At 43.6% G+C, this 18,510-nt stretch overlaps 1 long non-coding RNA gene across 1 annotated transcript; it reads left to right on the top strand.

The window, feature by feature from the left end:
- Nucleotides 1-8,709: 8,709 nt before the first annotated feature.
- LOC115086275 lies at nucleotides 8,710-18,202 on the top strand. The gene is made up of 3 exons (XR_003855202.1): nucleotides 8,710-8,902; nucleotides 9,116-9,193; nucleotides 18,121-18,202. It is a non-coding gene; the product is annotated as an uncharacterized LOC115086275 (long non-coding RNA).
- Nucleotides 18,203-18,510: the final 308 nt, after the last annotated feature.

Here is an 18,510-nt window from a genome sequence, read left to right as displayed (position 1 = left end):
AGTGGTGTCTAGTGAGCTCTCGCTGGTATTTTAAAATCTGTTAGACATAGCAGATATACAAACGATAATTTTGAAGGCTGAGGTGGGTGTTAAGAGGTAGGCTGGCTACACCCAGGGAGAATTCCCTTTCCTTTGTGCAAGAAAGGGCTCCCTAGAATGGGTTGGCCCCTAGAGTGGAGCACGAGCCTTCAAAGCGTGGCGAGTTGACATGGAAGAGGTTTCCATGTGAACAATGGTTCTGGTTCAACATGGGTCAATGGGTACTAAGAGACAGGCTGGCTACACACGGGGAGAGTTCCCTTTCCTTTGCGCAGGAAAGGGTTCTCTGAAATGGTTTGGCCTCTAGAGAGGGGTATGAGCCTTCAAAATGTGGCAACGTGGAGAAGGCCAAAATTTGTTTTAATTAAGGTAAAGAAAGAAAATCCATTCATATGTGCATTGATGTGAATTGTATTGTAGTTAGCTATGATTATATAGGAACCTTGTAATGGAGTTTCACTTTTATTGTGCTTGTATGATGGTACAAATTGTTAGGATTTAAGCATGTGCAAACAGATCATGACTTCCTGAGCAAGGTGGAGGAAGTTCTCTGCTCTGCCCTGAAACTAAAAGAAAATTGTTTGTTTTAATTAAGGATCCATGCTGTGAAGGATTAGTAGTTTGAATTGCCAGAGACTGAGGGCTCCCTTTGCAACGAGGGTTCAGCCGTTAGGACCAAAAGAAGCGCTGAAGTCATCTCCCGCCCAAATCTACAATATCAACCTATGTTGACTTTGTACCCTACACAGTGCCTCTATAAATTATGGGAACACAGAGGATGAACTAGAGGGCAACTAGCACCAGTTTTCTATAGTACTAGAAACATTAATATTGGCACCTAAGAAAGATTTAGGGAAAATGTCCCATATTATGAAGGTCATGAAAACTATTGAGCATATGAAATATGCAAGCTCCAAACATCTTAAGTCAGCTTTTTATGTTCTTACATTCCAAATGTTGCAAAACCGGAAAAAGAATATTCTGTAAAGAACTGATGCACAAATAAATGAAACTGAAATTAGAAATACTAGAACTAAACTCAGACAGGCACAGCGCTTGAGGTCAGGCCCTTGTAGTGACATAAGGGCTGGACAAACAGGCACAGCATTTGAGGTCAGTGTAGTGACGTAAGGCCTGGACAGTGGAAACTCCAGACAGGCACAGCGTTTGAGGTCGGGCCCTTGTAGTGACGTAAGGGCTGGACAGGCAGGCACAGCGTTTGAGGTCAGGCCTTTGTAGTGACATAAGGGCTAGACACTGGACAATGGACATACAGGCACAGAGGTTGAGGTCAGGTACATGTGCTGATATTATCTGGAGCATATGAGGCAGTTGGAGCTCCTGTAAAATTTTAAATTGCTTTTATTCATCTTGCCATTCACAGGGAAAATTTGGAAACCCAAGCAAAGGTATGTTTATTTTCAAAAACACTAGCATTTCCATCAACTCTGGTGCCAGCCTTGCGTGGTGAGGGCTCATGATATACCCTGTCATTGAAAATACACGTTCACTGGGTACACTGGTTGGTGGACATGACAGATATCGCTGAACCACTTTGGCTAGGTGGGGCCAGACAGTGGACTTGTGTCCCAATATGCCAGCAGATCTCTCTGCATGTCCTCTATGGGCTCTGTAAGCTACCATGTCACTGACATTTGTGCTGGTGTCTCCTTTGCTGGGTGGGTTGAGAGTCCTTCTTGCCAGCTGCTTTCGCTCTAGCCCATTCCAGAACAGATGCTTGTTTATGGGCAACATGGCTTTGGCATATTGAAGTGAAGCAGTAAATACTAGCTGTCACTGATAGAGTGCTGCTCCTGCTTGGGCCAGCACTACTCTCTGAAGTGCCCGCTGTTTCCTCCTCTGCTTCATGCCTAATCTTTCTCTGCCTATGGCGCTCCTGTTCACTGACTTTTAGTAACAGCAGGTCCTTCACAAATGTGAGACAAACTAACTGTAGGGTGAGTTTCCCTTTCACACAGGGATCACAGACTGTGGCAAGCATGTATGTGTGGTCTTTTGTTAAAGGTCTTAATCTCTCTTGTACCTGCTTCTGCAAAAATTCCAGACAATGCAGCACCTCTGCTGTCATTCCCTCTTCCTGTTTAAAGCCCTCCAAATTTTCCTCCAGAAAATTAACTATAGGGAAGATGTCAGTCAACATGGCACTTCTGGAACTCAGCTCCTCCATGGCATCCTTGAAAGGCTGCAGGATTTTTACCAGCTGACTCATGACTAACCAATCATGATGCCCTAGGGGACTATGCACACCTATCTCCATTTCCAGAGAAAGGTCTTGAATGGGTGTCTGCTGCTCCACTAACCTCTGCAGCATCATATAGGTGGAATTCCACCGGGTGCCAATGTCTTGAATGAGATGCTTGTAAGGCATCTCCAAATCAGTCTGCTTTTGTCAGAGAAACTGCCCCGCCTTCACACTTTTGTGGAAGTACTCTGCTATGTTCCTGCACTTCTGTATTAACATATACAGGTATTCATTCTCTTGGTGATTGGACTCCAACCCCAGAGCTGACTTCAATACCAGGTGTAGAGTGTGTGCAAAACATCGGATGTTCTGAAAGTGCCCATCGCATATTGCCTTAACCATGTTTGCACCATTGTCTGTGACAAAGAACCTAGCCTGAAGATTCCTGTCTCAATGGTGTAGCTGCCAGCCCGCCAGCATCTGTCTGATGCATGCTTGAATATTGGCTGAGGTATGGTCCTCGTCTGTCAGGAGGGTGTGCAGTAAAGCCCACCTCTACCCTGATACTTGTTCACTAATAGAGCTGCTGCCTGCCCCTGTCTCAGCCAGGTCCCACCAGTGTGCTGTCAGGGAGAGGTAAGAGTGTGCAGCATTCATGGTGGTCCAGATATCACAGGTGAAATGCACACTCCCCTCTGCCTTAGCTAGCAGCGCTTGGATGCGACTGCGACACTGGTTGTACAGGCTGGGGATGACCTTTCTGCTAAATGTGGTTCTGGAGGGGACTTTGTAATTTGGAACTAAGACCTTTAGCAAATGCTTGAAACCCACATTCTCCACTACCTGCAAGGGCTGGTCCTCAAGGACAATCATTTCCCCAATGCTCCTGCTTACAACTTTTGAGGCTGCCTGCTTCCTTCCCTGGGATAGCGTTACCGAACTCTACCCCATTTCCTCCATGGTGGGTTGTCGCTTCTGACACATGGCAGGGGGCTGCTGGCCTACCAACTGACTGCTAGAAGGGGCTGAGGTCATGGGGTGACTCTGTTCCTTTTCAACCACTTTATGCTGCCTGGAAAAAGGGGTCCCCTGACTGGTACTGCCACCATCTCCAGATGGCAGTACTGTTGGATGTTGCTTCTGCATAATATGCATCATGCAAACATTAGTTAGATGTCCCATGTGCTTGTTTCTGCTAATAGCCCTGGCACTGTAATTACACTGAGCAAAACGTGGGTCCTCCATCACTTTAAAGTAGCTCCAGATCTCAGATTTCTTTCATGATCCCTTATCTATAGCATTCAGGGTGGATGCTGGCACTGGAGTTAAAGAAGTGGGTGCACTCTGAGAAGCAATGCCAGGGGTATCAGTCACACTCTGTGCCTGCACTGACTGCTCTTCCTCCTCATAAGCATCAGTTTCATCTCTTCCCTGCAGCACTGAAGTAGAGACTAAGACAGAACTAACTGATCCTCCTAAACCCTATTCAGCTATTACTTCTTCCATTTCTGATGATGAGAATCCCACACAAGATGATTATTCATCAGAATCAGAAGCAAACAGTGCCTGTGCTACATTTTCAATGCTAAGTTCAGTCTGCTGTCACACTGCTGCTGCTTTCGGGTCTCCCCTTTTGTCTTGCATGACTCAGCCTCCCCTTCCCTCACCTCCAAAACTACAGGGTCAGAAACAGGTGGTGGTGGTGCATCATCCTTAAATTTCATTTTTTTCCTGATGGAACTGCCTGCCTCCCCAAAGATTTTAGATTGGAACAGCTCCCTTTTTAACTTTAATGGGGGACTGGCACTGCCTCCTCTGCCAGTCCCAATCACTCGACCACGTTTAGCTTTCCCTGACATCATGGATTTAATGTCACTGCCTACCAGGGATTTCAATTAAAAAAATTATATCCAAAAGAGGCCTACTGGGGATTTGGCTTCAAAGAGCACAGCTGTCCCAATATATGTGGGTCTGCAAAACTGCCCACAGATGCACGATGCAGTGCCTTGATGTGCACTACAACTGAGACCGCTGTATGTGCACACACCAAACTTATAACTACAAAAGAGGCCTTCTGGGGATTTGGCTTCAAAGAGCACTGCTGTCCCAATATATGTGAGTCTGCAAAACTGCCCACAGATGCAGTGCCAGTGCCTTGAATTACACTACAACTGAGACTGCTCTGTGTGCATAAAAAAATGAAACAGCAGAGAAAAGACTTGACTGGAAGCCTGAGCAAGCACAATTCCTAGTGATGCTGCTTCTTGTTTGAAAATACCAACTCACACTATCTCCCATCCACACCCTGCGTTTGCCTGCAACTACCTACCCCAGGGGGTAAGGTAAACAGCAAAATGCCACTGCTAGCAGCTTGTCTCAGTGGGAGAGACAGAGAGACCAGTGGGGAGACCAGTGAGAGACCAGAGGGAGAGAAAGAGAGACTAACAAAAATGAACAAATATCTTTTTCAATGGAAAATTCTATCAAAGTAGCTAGCAATTGAATACAGATTTGAGACCTTAACACTAGCTCTGTGTAAAGCCACCTCCCCAGATAACCCCCACAAAGAAAGAGCGTGGCACACCTCGTGCTTAAGGTATAAATAGCACAGCATCATCAGGAACAGCATCACAGAGCACTGAGTGAGAGCAGCGATTGGCTGCATTAGAAAAATGCTTAGCTCTGATAGGTTAAAGGTATAGCACCTTAATCGCAACTGGTAGCTTAATAGCACCAAAAATAAATTTATGTTTAGCGTTAGCTGACCGCACCGCTAGAGTCTTGTTATCAGATACACCGCAAATTGTTCACCAGTCCACCATTGTCCACGTAAATGAATGCCGAGTCACACTGAAGACGGGGCTTCCAGCTCCGAAACATTGCAATGTCGGCTTGACCACAGAACATTAAGAATGGCTTGACTACGGAATGTTAAGAAAGAATTTGTGGACTCTGTTTCAAATATAAGTGCATTTGATAACTTCTTTTTGAAGGATCTCAGAATTTTGCATTGTTAGTGACCTCATGATTATAAATCCCTAATATTTTCTCAGGGCTTACCATTGACACAAGTCAAAAAGCCTTAAGTGGCACTATATGAAGGCCACTAATATATTAGATCTGTCTTCTTTATAGCAAGTTTGATTTATGTTTAGCTCTGATAGGTTGCATTCTCATCTCCTTGCCAACCTGTCTGACCCACTCTATGATGGGGCTGTGAGGTCACATGACTCACAGGAAAAAGCTGGTTTTTCTTATGGATACTAGAGATGTGCATTCGTTTTTGCCGAATTGGAAAATTTCAACAAAACTGTCCAAAACCGGCATGTTTCAGGGAACCCCGGTAAAGATCGGGAGTTTCCCGTTTTTTTGCAAAAATTCGTTTTTCTGATTAGTGCGCACTAACGGGACTCAGTGCGTGCTAACTCCCCGTTAGTGCTTGATAACTCCTGGCTAACTCCCCGTTAGTGCTTGATAACTCCTGTTAGTGCGCACTAACAAAAACTAACAAAAAGTAACAAAAGTAACAAAATCTAACAGTTTTTGTTAGTGCACACTAATGGGGAGTTAGTGCGCACTAACTAAAAATTGATGTTTCACGAAAAAAAACGACATTTTCCATGGCAGCTGAAAAACGAAGAACAACAAGAACACAAAAAATGATGCACATCTCTAATGGATATTCCCACATGGCCTTCTCCTATTTCAAACGACCGCTAAGAAATCACTGCGAACCAAAAGAATGAATCTAATATGATATGTTTTATTCGTGGGGGATCGCCATGCATTTCACGAACTCATGAATCAAACGAACAGGGACTTATGCGTTGCAGATTACACATTCATTGAAAACAAATGCACATACCTAATATCTGCCCCCTGGGGGTGTGAGAGGTTGGTGAATGGTGGGATTCTGTGAGTGAGACACACCCTCTCTCTTAGGGCAGATACAAGGTTATTAGGTGCCCTAGACCAACCTTACAGCCTCTCATTCACCCTTTTCTCCCCTCCCCACATAATTAAAACATATGCATTATTTTCTATTTTAAAATGTATTAACTTCCCCAACCTAAAAAGGCAGATTGCATATGGAAAATAGACATTCAAAGTACAATCTTCTGAATAAAAATATCAGTTAAAACAACATATATATTATATAGGCATACACTGCAAAAAAACACACTTTCAATAATAATAGTTTAATAGGCTTAATCAACTACATTTCTCATAGTTATCAAGGCAGTTTACTGGATCCCATAGGCCTATGGTGAAGTGCACTGAGTATGGACTTGGCCCACAGAAAGCCAGGAATAAACAGAACTACAATTCCAATTTAGTAAGCCTTCCATATCATAATTGCCATCACTCAATCTATGAAAAAGCCATACTGCAAATATTACATCAGGCCCTAACACCAATATATATCTCCTATTAGGAAAACAGATTAAAGCAAGGTTGTTATAAATCCTTACACAGAAACTACATGCTAGCAGAATGCCTAAAGCATCAGTTACACAAGCAGAACACAGATAGGCTCTCACAAAATACAGAATAAAGAGATCATAAAATATAAATTTAAATGTGCAGACAAAAACTGAACTGGAAATCACAAGAAACCAAACTCTGTAAGCAATGCAAACACAATAAAAAATATAAAACATTAAACATAACAATAAACGGAATGTCAAATCTGCTGATAAATTCAGCCAATTAAAAACACATCTAAAAATCCTTGAAATATTACCAAACACTAATAAAATATTTTAAAATACCAGATACATTACATCCAATAATTAAATCTAAAAGGATAAAAAAAAATCTCCTACTCTCCATACCTGGGAACTTTAGATTTTCAGTCCTCCTGAGATTGTCGTAGATTGAAGGAGGGTGCACAAAATGTAAAATCTCTCACACACATATAGAGGTGCTCTCACACCCGCACATGTACGCAGGCACTCTCCCTCATAGACACATACATACCCATACACACACACAAAAATCCTGTCAAATATACACACATACACCCCACTACCCTCTCATATACACATATACACCCCCACTCCCCTCTCAAATACACCCCTACCACCTCACAACCCTTTCAGACACACACACCCCACCACCCTCTCATATTCACATACACAGACACACACACGCGCACACCACCACCCTCTCATAAATACACATACATAGCCCACCACCCTCTCATACACATACCCATCCTTACCCATACACACACCTCACCACCATCTCATACACATAGGGTTACATTTTCATACCAACGCGCAGGCGTACATGTGCATGCGCTACCAGACATGAACACATACTAGTGCATCTTGCGTGTGCCGACACCCGCAGCCTTCCCCATTCCCTCCCCACTTAAACTAACCTTCCCACCCTTTCCCCTAACCTTTCCCCTCCCCAGCCCTACTCTGTCCCCCCCTTCCCCCAACCTCTGTCTTACCTTCTGCGCTTGCCTCAGGGCAGCCTTTGAGCTAAGTATACTTGCACCAGGGACAGTTCTATAATGAGGCAGGGTGAAGTGGCTGCTTCAGGCGACAAGATTTTGAGGTGGCAAAATTGCCACCTGAAACCTTCCTGCCACAGCCACCTCACCCTTCATGCAGGCAAACTCTGGTGGCAGGAAAACTGCACTACTAGTGGCGCAGAACTGTGAACTGCTGGCTTGGTTTCTTTGTTGCTGGTTCCTGTATCTTTATCCTGTATTTTGGTTCTCTCCAGGTCCTGCAATCAATGTAACTGCTGGATTCATGATTTGTAGATCTTCTTTCTTCAATGCTTTAATTAAATAAAATGGGGAGGGACTCACTACCTTCTTTACGAAAATCTTCCAAAGTTGTACTTAAAAACAGTGTTAACTCAATGTGTTCCTGAATACTGTTTGGTGCTATATTTCTAGCTAAAGGGAAAAATAAAAGGATAAACATTTGCTACCTATTCTCTGTGTATGGAGAGAATAAGAAGATGGTTAGTGTCTTTTACAGGAGTTGCACTGACTGTAGCAGTCACAATGTTTGTGTCTGCAGCAGTTTCCTTCCCTTGCGCTATAACTGTGAAACAAAGGTAGCTTTGCAGGTACTCCAGTTAACTTGTATTTCCTTTCCGAAGGATTATCAAATTCCACAGCTGTCCTAGGTAAAGTTTAACTGCAGGAAATAGGGTATCCTTCCACTAGTCTCTTCACTGAATTTTCTCAGGTGGAGAGCACCTCCTGGATTTTTCTAATTACATGGCAAGCTGCCAAGCCTGAATTTCAGCAAGGAAGTCACAGTGAAATCCTGAATTGGATTCTTGCTCACACTGGGGTCTCAGCACAGGGACTTTCCCTGGCCACTTAAACACACCAAACTAGCCTTGCATGAGTGATGGGGGCTAGCACTGGTTCCCCCAACACTCAATCTGGTTCAAACATTTATTTTTAAATTATTTTTCCTGGGGGCTAAACGGACTTGCTTACTGGGATTTGTTTTCTCTCAAGGACCCTCTCTCTTACAGCCGAGCAGCAGAAGCTGTCCCAGCATCCCTTGCTGCTGTCCCTGCTGTGCTCTGTACTCCAAAGTGCCTCTGTCACTCCCAGGGAGGGGGGCTGTAGTTGCTTGTCACGGAGGGGCTGTGGAAGCTTTTCATTGCTGCAGGAGCTTGGTAAGTGCCCTTTGCTACTTGTCCTTCCTTTCTTCCTTGACTTTATTTTACTCTGTCTTAGCTTTGTTTTACTTTGATTTATTTTATTTTACTTTTGTACCTGCCCCTGCTGTGCTGATATAACCTGGATTGTTTGAGTCTAGGCTATGACATTATCATTTCTGGGCTGCTAGTGAACACAGGCAGCAGTAACCCTTCTCTCTGCTTTTACAGCTGATACTGGGCGAGAGACAGTCCAAAGCAAATGTGAAGCGTACTGTCCCTTCCCAGCCCTGCTTCTGCAAAGCCCAGGTAACTTTTATTTAATTATTTTTTTAACCCGTTCACATGATGCTGAGGGTATAGTGTGATAACCACGAGGAGCAGTGCAGATCAATAGAGAGAGACATGGTGAGTTATACTGCATTGAATGAGTTGAAAGACTTTTTCTACTAAATAATGGACTTTGCCACTGGTTGCTATGAGTATCATGATCCCTGTTTGGGATCACTGAAAGAACATGTTTGCAGCTGTGCCAATCCAGGATGAAGAGGTACCATTGGGTGCCATATCCTGAAGGCCCATTGCAACTCTTCATGTTGTGGATCAGTGTTCAAGATAACCCAACCCCATACCGTGTTCATGGGTGAGTTTGGATTGGGGTTGATTATGCCTCAACCAGGATCAGCTATGAAAGCTAGGACTGCCATATGTGGCAGAAATGGCTCCTCATTGTGTTGCAATGAAAGACATACCAAAGCAAACTTTAAGAACATAAGAAAATGCCATACTGGGTCAGACCAAGGGTCCATCGAGCCCAGCATCCTGTTTCCAACAGTGGCCAATCCAGGCCATAAGAACCTGGCAAGTACCCAAAAACTAAGTCTATTCCATGTAACCAATGCTAATGGCAGTGGCTATTCTCTAAGTGAACTTAATAGCAGGTAATGGACTTCTCCTCCAAGAACTTATCCAATCCTTTTTTAAACACAGCTATACTAACTGCACTAACCACATTCGCTGGCAACAAATTCCAGAGTTTAATTGTGCGTTGAGTAAAAAAGAACTTTCTCCGATTAGTTTTAAATGTGCCACATGCTAACTTCATGGAGTGCCCCTAGTCTTTCTACTATCCGAAAGAGTAAATAACCGATTCCCATCTACCCGTTCTAGACCTCTCATGATTTTAAACACCTCTATCATATCCCCCCTCAGTCGTCTCTTCTCCAAGCTGAAAAGTCCTAACCTCTTTAGTCTTTCCTCATAGGGGAGTTGTTCCATTCCCCTTATCATTTTGGTAGCCCTTCTCTGTACCTTCTCCATCGCAATTATATCTTTTTTGAGATGCGGCAACCAGAATTGTACACAGTATTCAAGGTGTGGTCTCACCATGGAGTGATACAGAGGCATTATGACATTTTCCGTTTTATTCACCATTCCTTTTCTAATAATTCCCAACATTCTGTTTGCTTTTTTGACTGCCGCAGCACACTGCACCGACGATTTCAGTGTGTTATCCACTATGACACCTAGATCTCTTTCTTGGGTTGTAGCACCTAATATGGAACCCAACATTGTGTAATTATAGCACGGGTTATTTTTCCCTATATGCATCACCTTGCACTTATCCACATTAAATTTCATCTGCCATTTGGATGCCCAATTTTCCAGTCTGACAAGGTCTTCCTGCAATTTATCACAATCTGTTTGTGATTTAACTACTCTGAACAATTTTGTGTCATCTGCAAATTTGATTATCTCACTCGTCATATTTCTTTCCAAATCATTTATAAATATATTGAACAGTAAGGGTCCCAATACAGATCCCTGAGGCACTCCACTGTCCACTCCCTTCCACTGAGAAAATTGCCCATTTAATCCTACTCTCTGTTTCCTGTCTTTTAGCCAGTTTGCAATCCACGAAAGGACATCACCACCTATCCCATGACTTTTTAATTTTCCTAGAAGCCTCTCATGAGGAACTTTGTCAAACGCCTTCTGAAAATCCAAGTATACTATATCTACCGGTTCACCCTTATCCATATGTTTATTAACTCCTTCAAAAAAGTGAAGCAGATTTGTGAGGCAAGACGTGCCCTGGGTAAAGCCATGCTGACTTTGTTCCATTAAACCATGTCTTTCTATATGTTCTGTGATTTTGATGTTTAGAGCACTTTCCACTATTTTTCCTGGCACTGAAGTCAGGCTAACCGGTCTGTAGTTTCCCGGATCGCCCCTTGAGCCCTTTTTAAATATTGGGGTTACATTTGCTATCCTCCAGTCTTCAGGTACAATGGATGATTTTAATGATAAGTTGCAAATTTTTACTAATAGGTCTGAAATTTCATTTTTTAGTTCCTTCAGAACTCTGGGGTGTATACCATCCGGTCCAGGTGATTTACTACTCTTCAGTTTGTCAGTCAGGCCTACCACATCTTCTAGGTTCACCGTGATTTGATTCAGTCCATCTGAATCATTACCCATGAAAACCTTCTCCATTACGGGTACCTCCCCAACATCCTCTTCAGTAAACACCGAAGCAAAGAAATCATTTAATCTTTCCGCGATGGCCTTATCTTCTGCAAAAGAAGTGCAGGAGGAGTTGTTACCACCAGTGTGTTCACTTACGTATTAGGACCTTCTGTTTCCACTGACAATATAGCACAACACACAAATATTTTCCCTGCAAAGCCTCCATTTCTTCTGGAAGAGGGAGTTTTCATTGTACACCTAAAGATGATCCAGCTAGCCCAAAGGAATTAATAAGGACCACTGTTGCTGTTGATGTGCCTGTGAAAGAACATAAGACTTGCATAACTTGGTTAGACCAAAGCTCCATCAAGCCAAGTATCCTGTTTCCAACAGTGATCAATCCAGGTCACAAATACCTGGCAGAATCCCAAGGGGGTTGATAGATTCCATGCTGCTTATCCCAGGGATAAGCAGTGGATTTTCGCAAGTCCACCTTAATAATTATTTATGGACTTTTCTTCCAGAACTTGTCCAAAACTTTTTAAAAGTGTTCCTGAGTGCCTATGAAACTCTGATTTCATTCACTGGTGAATTCAAGAGACTGTTGCTGTTACCAGTTCCAATGCTGGAAACTGAAGAACCCTCAGCTAGGGAACCATGCAAAGTGGGACCTAGACCTTATACTAATGGAGAGGTGAGGTTATCATCCGCACCATCAACAGGCCAAAATCAAGTCCTAGGATGCTGCTGACATGCACCAATCACAAAATGTATACTTATTTCTAGGGATGTGCAGAGGGACGCCATATGTTGCATTCGAGATTCGTATTCGTCGGGGGGCAGATACGTTGCATTCGGCAAGGCCCCCCCCCCCCCCCGATACATTTATACGTTAATTCCTCTTCGTTTCCCCGCTAAAATTAAATTAACTACAAGTCCCACCCTCCTGACCCTCCCCAAGAATTACCAAAACTCCCTGGTGGTCCAGCGGGGGTCTGGGAGCCATCCCCTGCACTCATACCCTCGGCTGCCAGTTTCAAAATGGCGCTGATAGCCTTTGACCTACTATGTCACAGGGGCTACCAGTGCCATTGGTCAGCCCCTGTCACATGGCCATCGGTGCCATCTTGTGCTCCTACCATGTGACAGGGGCTGACGAATGGCACCAGTAGCCCCGTGACATAGTAAGGGCAAAGGCTATCGGCGCCATTTTGATTACTGGCAGCCAACGGCCCGAGTGCAGGAGATCACTCCCGGACCACTGCTGTACCACCAGTGACTTTTGGCAAGTCTTGGGGGACCCTCCTGACCCCCACAAGACTTGCCAAAATTCCAGTGAGGGTCCAGCGGGTGGCCGACAATCGGCCCCTGTGACATAGCGGAGGCAAAGGCTATCGGCACCATTTTGAAACCGGCAGCCGAGGGTGTGAGTGCAGGGGATGGCTCCTGGACCCCCCGCTGGACCACCAGGGAATTTTGGTAAGTCTTTGGGGGGGGGGGGTCAGGAGGGTGGGGAGTTTGTTTAAATTGGCTCCTTTTGGCGGCCGAATAATTCGGCGAAGATTCGTTGTATTTGTGGGGAATTGAGATACGTTTCGCTGCCCCACGAATACAACGAATAGGGCCCTATACGTTGCGGGTTCCCAATTCTTAGGGAACAAATGCACACTCCTACTTTTTTCTAAAGGTGTGCACAATAACAATTTTCATTTCATCTAGTATTTTGTTTCATAAGAAAAAAAAAGATATGGGGGAAATCTGAAATGGCACATTTCAGATTTCCCCCATATCTTTTTTTGTTTTTGTTTCGGCTTTTCATTTAGGAAAAATGTGCAAACTATTTGCAAATAGTGTGTACATACACAATTTGCAAACAGCACATGCTATTTCCCTAAACCACAGACCCCAGGGGTCTCCAGAGACCCTCTGTCCCACCCCCTCAAATCCCCCTGGAGGAAGCTGATACCCCTGAAAAATCAATATTTTATTTTAAAAAATGCTTTCAGGCCATGTCCCTGACCCTTCCCATTGTTAAAATATCTATCTCCTTGGTAGCTGATTCCCCCATCCACCCTCTTGAGCTCTGCTAGACTTATCAAAATGTCCCTGATAGTCTAGTAGGGGCTAGGGAGGGACCTCCATCCATTCCTGGGCCAGGCAGCCACAATTATTCAAAATAGCACAGGCTGCCCATTGTCCTTATCATGTTATTGGGACTATCACTGCCATTGGATAGCCCCTGCCACATGATAAGGGCAATGGGTTGGTCGACACCATTTTGGTGAGTCCTCAGGGGCTTGGGAGGTTGGGCAGCGGTAGTCAGCTACTGGGTGTGTGTGAATATTTTAACAAAGAGGAAGTGTTGGGGCAGGGGTCTGTGAGCATTTTTCTTTTCTTTTATAAAATATTTCTTTTTTGGGGCACACAAAAAAAATGATGGAAAAAAAAACAAAATTTCAAGTTTTATTCTATTAAAAAAAACAAAACAAAATGAAACAAATGAATGCACTTCTCTACTTTTCACCTAAATCCCTGAAAAGGGGCTGTAGCTTGCTGTGTAGTGTATATGAGCAAGAAATAGAGACACTGGGAGCATCATCTTACCAGGAGTTGTGCAGCCAAGGACTGATATTTTAAAGAAGTGGGACTAGGTTTTTGAATCTCTGAAAACTGTTGTCAGTCCTTGGAAGTATCCACTTGTGAGGCAGGGCCCCTAATGTTCCCCTATTTACCTGTCCAGGACCAGGCTAGAAACTGGTCCACCTTAAATTCCTTAAGGAGAGTATGCTCTATGAGCAGGATCCTGTGGGGCGGTAGTGCTCAGAGGGTGTAACTAGAGACTGGGAAATAAGAGATGGTATCCAGCTGGGAATAACTAGAATAGGCTCGGGTCTCAAGAAGGAAGGCAGCTCCTGTAAAGTAACATTGTCCAAACATCAAGCTGTGCCAAAGTTGAACTATACTGAGGGAAGTAGTACTGAACTATGAGTAATTGAGTAAACTGTTGTATGATTGTGAAGCTGCAGTACAGAAAAGTGTTTTATGAAAGGCTGGAATCAGACTAGCTTGTCTCCAGGCCTGTGGGAATCATCACTTATTCCCACATATGGTGTCATGCATTGGGATTTTTTCTTAAGATTTGTCTCCAAGAAAGTATCTGTTTGAAGTACAGAAAGATTTGTGAAGAGGACCTGTGATTCTAAATGTAGTACAGAACACAGGAGGTCTGTGGCTCTAAAACAGAGTGCAGGGGTGCACAGAGCACAGTGGCTTGTAAAAGGGTATGGCTCAGAAGCTGTACTGAAAAAAAAACCAAAGTTTAAAAGTTTCAGGTAGAGAGAAAACTGTGAGTGGACTTGGTTTCATGGAAAGCAGGACATGGTAGATTTGTACTGGATAATGGGAGAAGCCTATCTGAAGGTACATAGAGAATTAAACGTGATTTTGTCAATGCTGTATATGCAGGTTTTTTTTTTATTGTTACTTTTTTTTGCCTTGAAAAAAGAAAACAAGAGCTGGCTGAACAGGTTGTGGCCCTGGAAAAGTTGCCAGAGTGGGCTGTGAGTGCAGTGAATGGAAACAGCGCAGGCTCTCTTCCAGCAAGCAAGCCACTCTACAGGGAAGGTGTGCAGCCACAAAAAAACCTGGAGTGGAGCAGCCAGAATGCTGCAGCACCAGAATGCAGCAGTCTGAGAGCATGACTGAAGGAAGCTAGCAAGCATTGATCCATAATCTCCAGAAGGGAACTAGGAAGTTACAAGAGAGCTTGAAAGGAGTCAGTGGGCCTGGGCTAAGCAAAAATGGAACCAGGAAGCACACTGGGCCATGGTCAACTTCTTTTTGGAGTGGAGCCTCATGGCCTTGTCAAAAGGTGATGACACAAAGTGCCCAAGAGAGGGTACTAGAGAGTGGCCAGTGGGCTGCAACACCGATTGGCCAGAGAATGGTATTACAGGTGGTCCTGAGGAAGACCCTGTAGGCTGCCCAAACATTACCAGGAGTCCACAGACTGCACCTGTGAGAAGTCCCAAGAAGGAGGTGGTGAAGAACCCTGAGAGAAAGGTCACAGAGAACCCTGGAAAGGGCAACACAGACTCCCCAGCAAGAGCAGTATTGAGAAGTTGGAAGTTAGTGCTACAGGAGGTCCCTAGGAAGTCCCTGTAGATTAACCAAGCACTACCAGGAGAACAGAAATAACTCCCGTGAGAAGCCCAGAGAGAAAAGGCAAAGAAAGGCAAGTGAGAGATACCATGGAGAGCCCAGAGGGTGGCACTGCAGAGACCATAGAGAGTGAGGCTGCAGAGCAGCCAGCAACTGGCATGGGCTAGTGGCCAGAATGTACAACGGAGTAAACTGTGGACAGCTGAGAGGAAGGTGCTGCGGAGTTTACAGCTGAGGAAACTGCAGAGATCCCAGGGGGAGGTGCTACAGAGTGTACAAGGGAGGAAACCGTGGAAAGCCCAGAGGAAGGTGCTACAGAGAACCCAGAGGAAGATTCCAAAGAGTGCCTAGAGGATGGCACAGTGGAGACCCAGTGAGTAAGGCTGCATAGGAGCTAAGAAGGGGCTCTACATCAGTGATACCATATGCCAGGAAGCAAGTGCAGCTGGTTATAGAGGAACCAGCATTGGTAGTTCCCAGTCATCCATAAAGTTCCATCAGGGTGGAATTTGAACCCGGAGCCGTTAAAGGACTGGGGATGTGCACTGCATGAATGGCACACTCGGTGGTTGTCATGATGCTGTTGAGGGAAACCCTAAGAATTGCGGTGAGAATGTCACTAGGTCCTCATTCCCAAGTGTAGCTGGTGGGAAGCCAGAGGAAAGGAAAAGGAAAGTTTTGGACTCTCCTGGATAGAATCCAGGAGGGAGTAGAGATGCTTGGCCTGATGGGTCTAAGCTGAGGGGAGAGGTATGTGAGGCAGTGCCCTTAGTGTTCCCCTATTTACCTGTGCAAGACCAGGCTAGACACCTCGTCCACCTTAAATTTCTTAAGTAGAGTATGCTCTATTGGTACCATCAAGCTGGGCTGAGAGAACATAGTAGAAATTTCATTTTTGTGAAACTTTCCTCACTCCAAATGACGTCAAATCTTTACCAAGTGTACTGTGCTCTAACTCTACATGTCAAACTGGCCCCTAAACCACCACTAACACCTGACCTCAACCTATCAGGTGCCCCCCCCCCCCCATAGAGATATAAATACTTAACTATAATGAGGGCCTTGTAGGTAGATTCTCTCTCTCTCTCCCCAAAAAGGTTACTGCACTGTGCAATAATACCAATGCAAAGTAGTAAGTTACCATGTGGTGCAGTAATCACCAATTTCCTTAAACATGCCCCTTTTTGGATAACACATGCATTATTGATGAATCTAGGACTTAGGCAGATCTTTCCTAAGCTGCCAGTGGCTGAATATAGACCTCAAAATATCTTCTTTTTTTTATTTTTTTTGTCAAAATATCTGCCAATTTGTTTTATAATTTAAATTTTTAGTATTACATTGCTATTAAGATTAAATATTGTGTTATTATTGCTGAAATGCAACATTAAAAAGACAATTTTAGTCTATGATTAAATTCACATGAAGGCTTTACTAATTAGGAAATAAATACCTCCCAAAATGCAACACAATTTGCAAAAACATATATTAACCACTCCCCATCCATCAGGGACCTAGGGGTATGACTCGACAATCAATTTAACCTCAAATCCTTCATCCACAATACCACTAGAGAATGTTTTTTCAAACTTCAAGTATTAAAAAATATGAAACCGCTCCTCCATTTCAGCGACTTCCGATTAGTAATTCAGTCCATAGTTCTGTCAAAGCTAGACTATTGCAACTCCCTTCTACTAGGTCTCCCAGCCATATCCACAAAACCGTTACAAATGGTGCAGAATGCTGCAGCAAGGTTACTCACCAACACAAACAAAAGAACACACATCACTCCAATTCTACTCGACCTACACTGGCTCCCGATAAAATCCGGGATCACCTTCAAGACACTAATGATGATCCACAAGGACATTATGGGCATCGCCCACCTTCACCTAAACACGCAACTCCGCCCCCACACATCACAAAGACCCATCAGATACAATTACAAAGGATCTCTATATGCCCCCCCAATCAAATCCCTATTAAGAAAACGAGCACTCTCCACAGCAGGGCCCACCCTATGGAACTCACTACCTCCAGAACTCCGACTAGAAACATGCCATCAAACCTTCAAGAAAAACTTAAAAACATGGCTCTTCTGTCAAGCCTTTCCGGAACTGAAGCAACACTCAGACACTGGTCAACAGGCAATTTAGAACATCACATACCTCGTAAACTAATTCACTCCTCATACAGACTGTCACCAATATGTTCAGAAATTTTTGTTTGACATGCTCAGAAACTTGTTTGAGTTGCCTTAACTTGTTATTGATATTTAGCTAATAACCATGTTCTTATGTTCAGAAATTGTGTTTTATATCTACGTTCTCATGTTCTATGTAACGCCTTATCAGCGACTGTTTTGTTTTATGGAAACCGACCTGATTCGATATGTCCATCGAGAATGTCGGTATATAAAAATTCTAAATAAATAAATAAATAAATACTATCGACAACCAAAAACATCCTTTTCTTTAGATAGAGGTTTTTATTGTTCTTTAAATTTACCTTTGAAACATGACCTTTGATTTGAAATCTCTTGTTCTTAATTTAATCATTTATTACCCAGTTGCTTATTTATTAATGGGAAACATGTTTTCTCCTAGTTATTGTTCTAAGAATATAATTGTGGTAAGCCCATCTGGATCACATGCAGGACAAGTCGTTGCGTTATCATCAGTGGCTGGTACCTTCAGTTTAAAAAAAAAGTTTAGATGTATCCTGTTTAAAATTACTGATGTTATGAAGAAATTGTGTCTTAAGTCTGAATAAACTGAACAACATGATACTATTTGGACAAATGTATTTCTTTTCATGAGAGATGAGTAAAGAAGCAAATGCCTACTCGGAAGGAAAAAGATCAGCTTGCAGGGACATCTAGCACCCTGTACCAGATAAGCTTATCTGTCTAACTTTAAGATAGCCCTGTGCCTGCCCATACCTCTGAATATCCCTGCTAATTTATACAGATAACCTTATCTAGCTATTTGGGACTA

The sequence above is a fragment of the Rhinatrema bivittatum genome, chromosome 2 (assembly GCF_901001135.1).
Source record: "Rhinatrema bivittatum chromosome 2, aRhiBiv1.1, whole genome shotgun sequence".
Taxonomy (NCBI): Eukaryota; Metazoa; Chordata; class Amphibia; order Gymnophiona; family Rhinatrematidae; genus Rhinatrema; species Rhinatrema bivittatum.
Note: the sequence above shows the minus strand (reverse complement) of the source record. Positions and strands in the feature narration are given on the sequence as shown.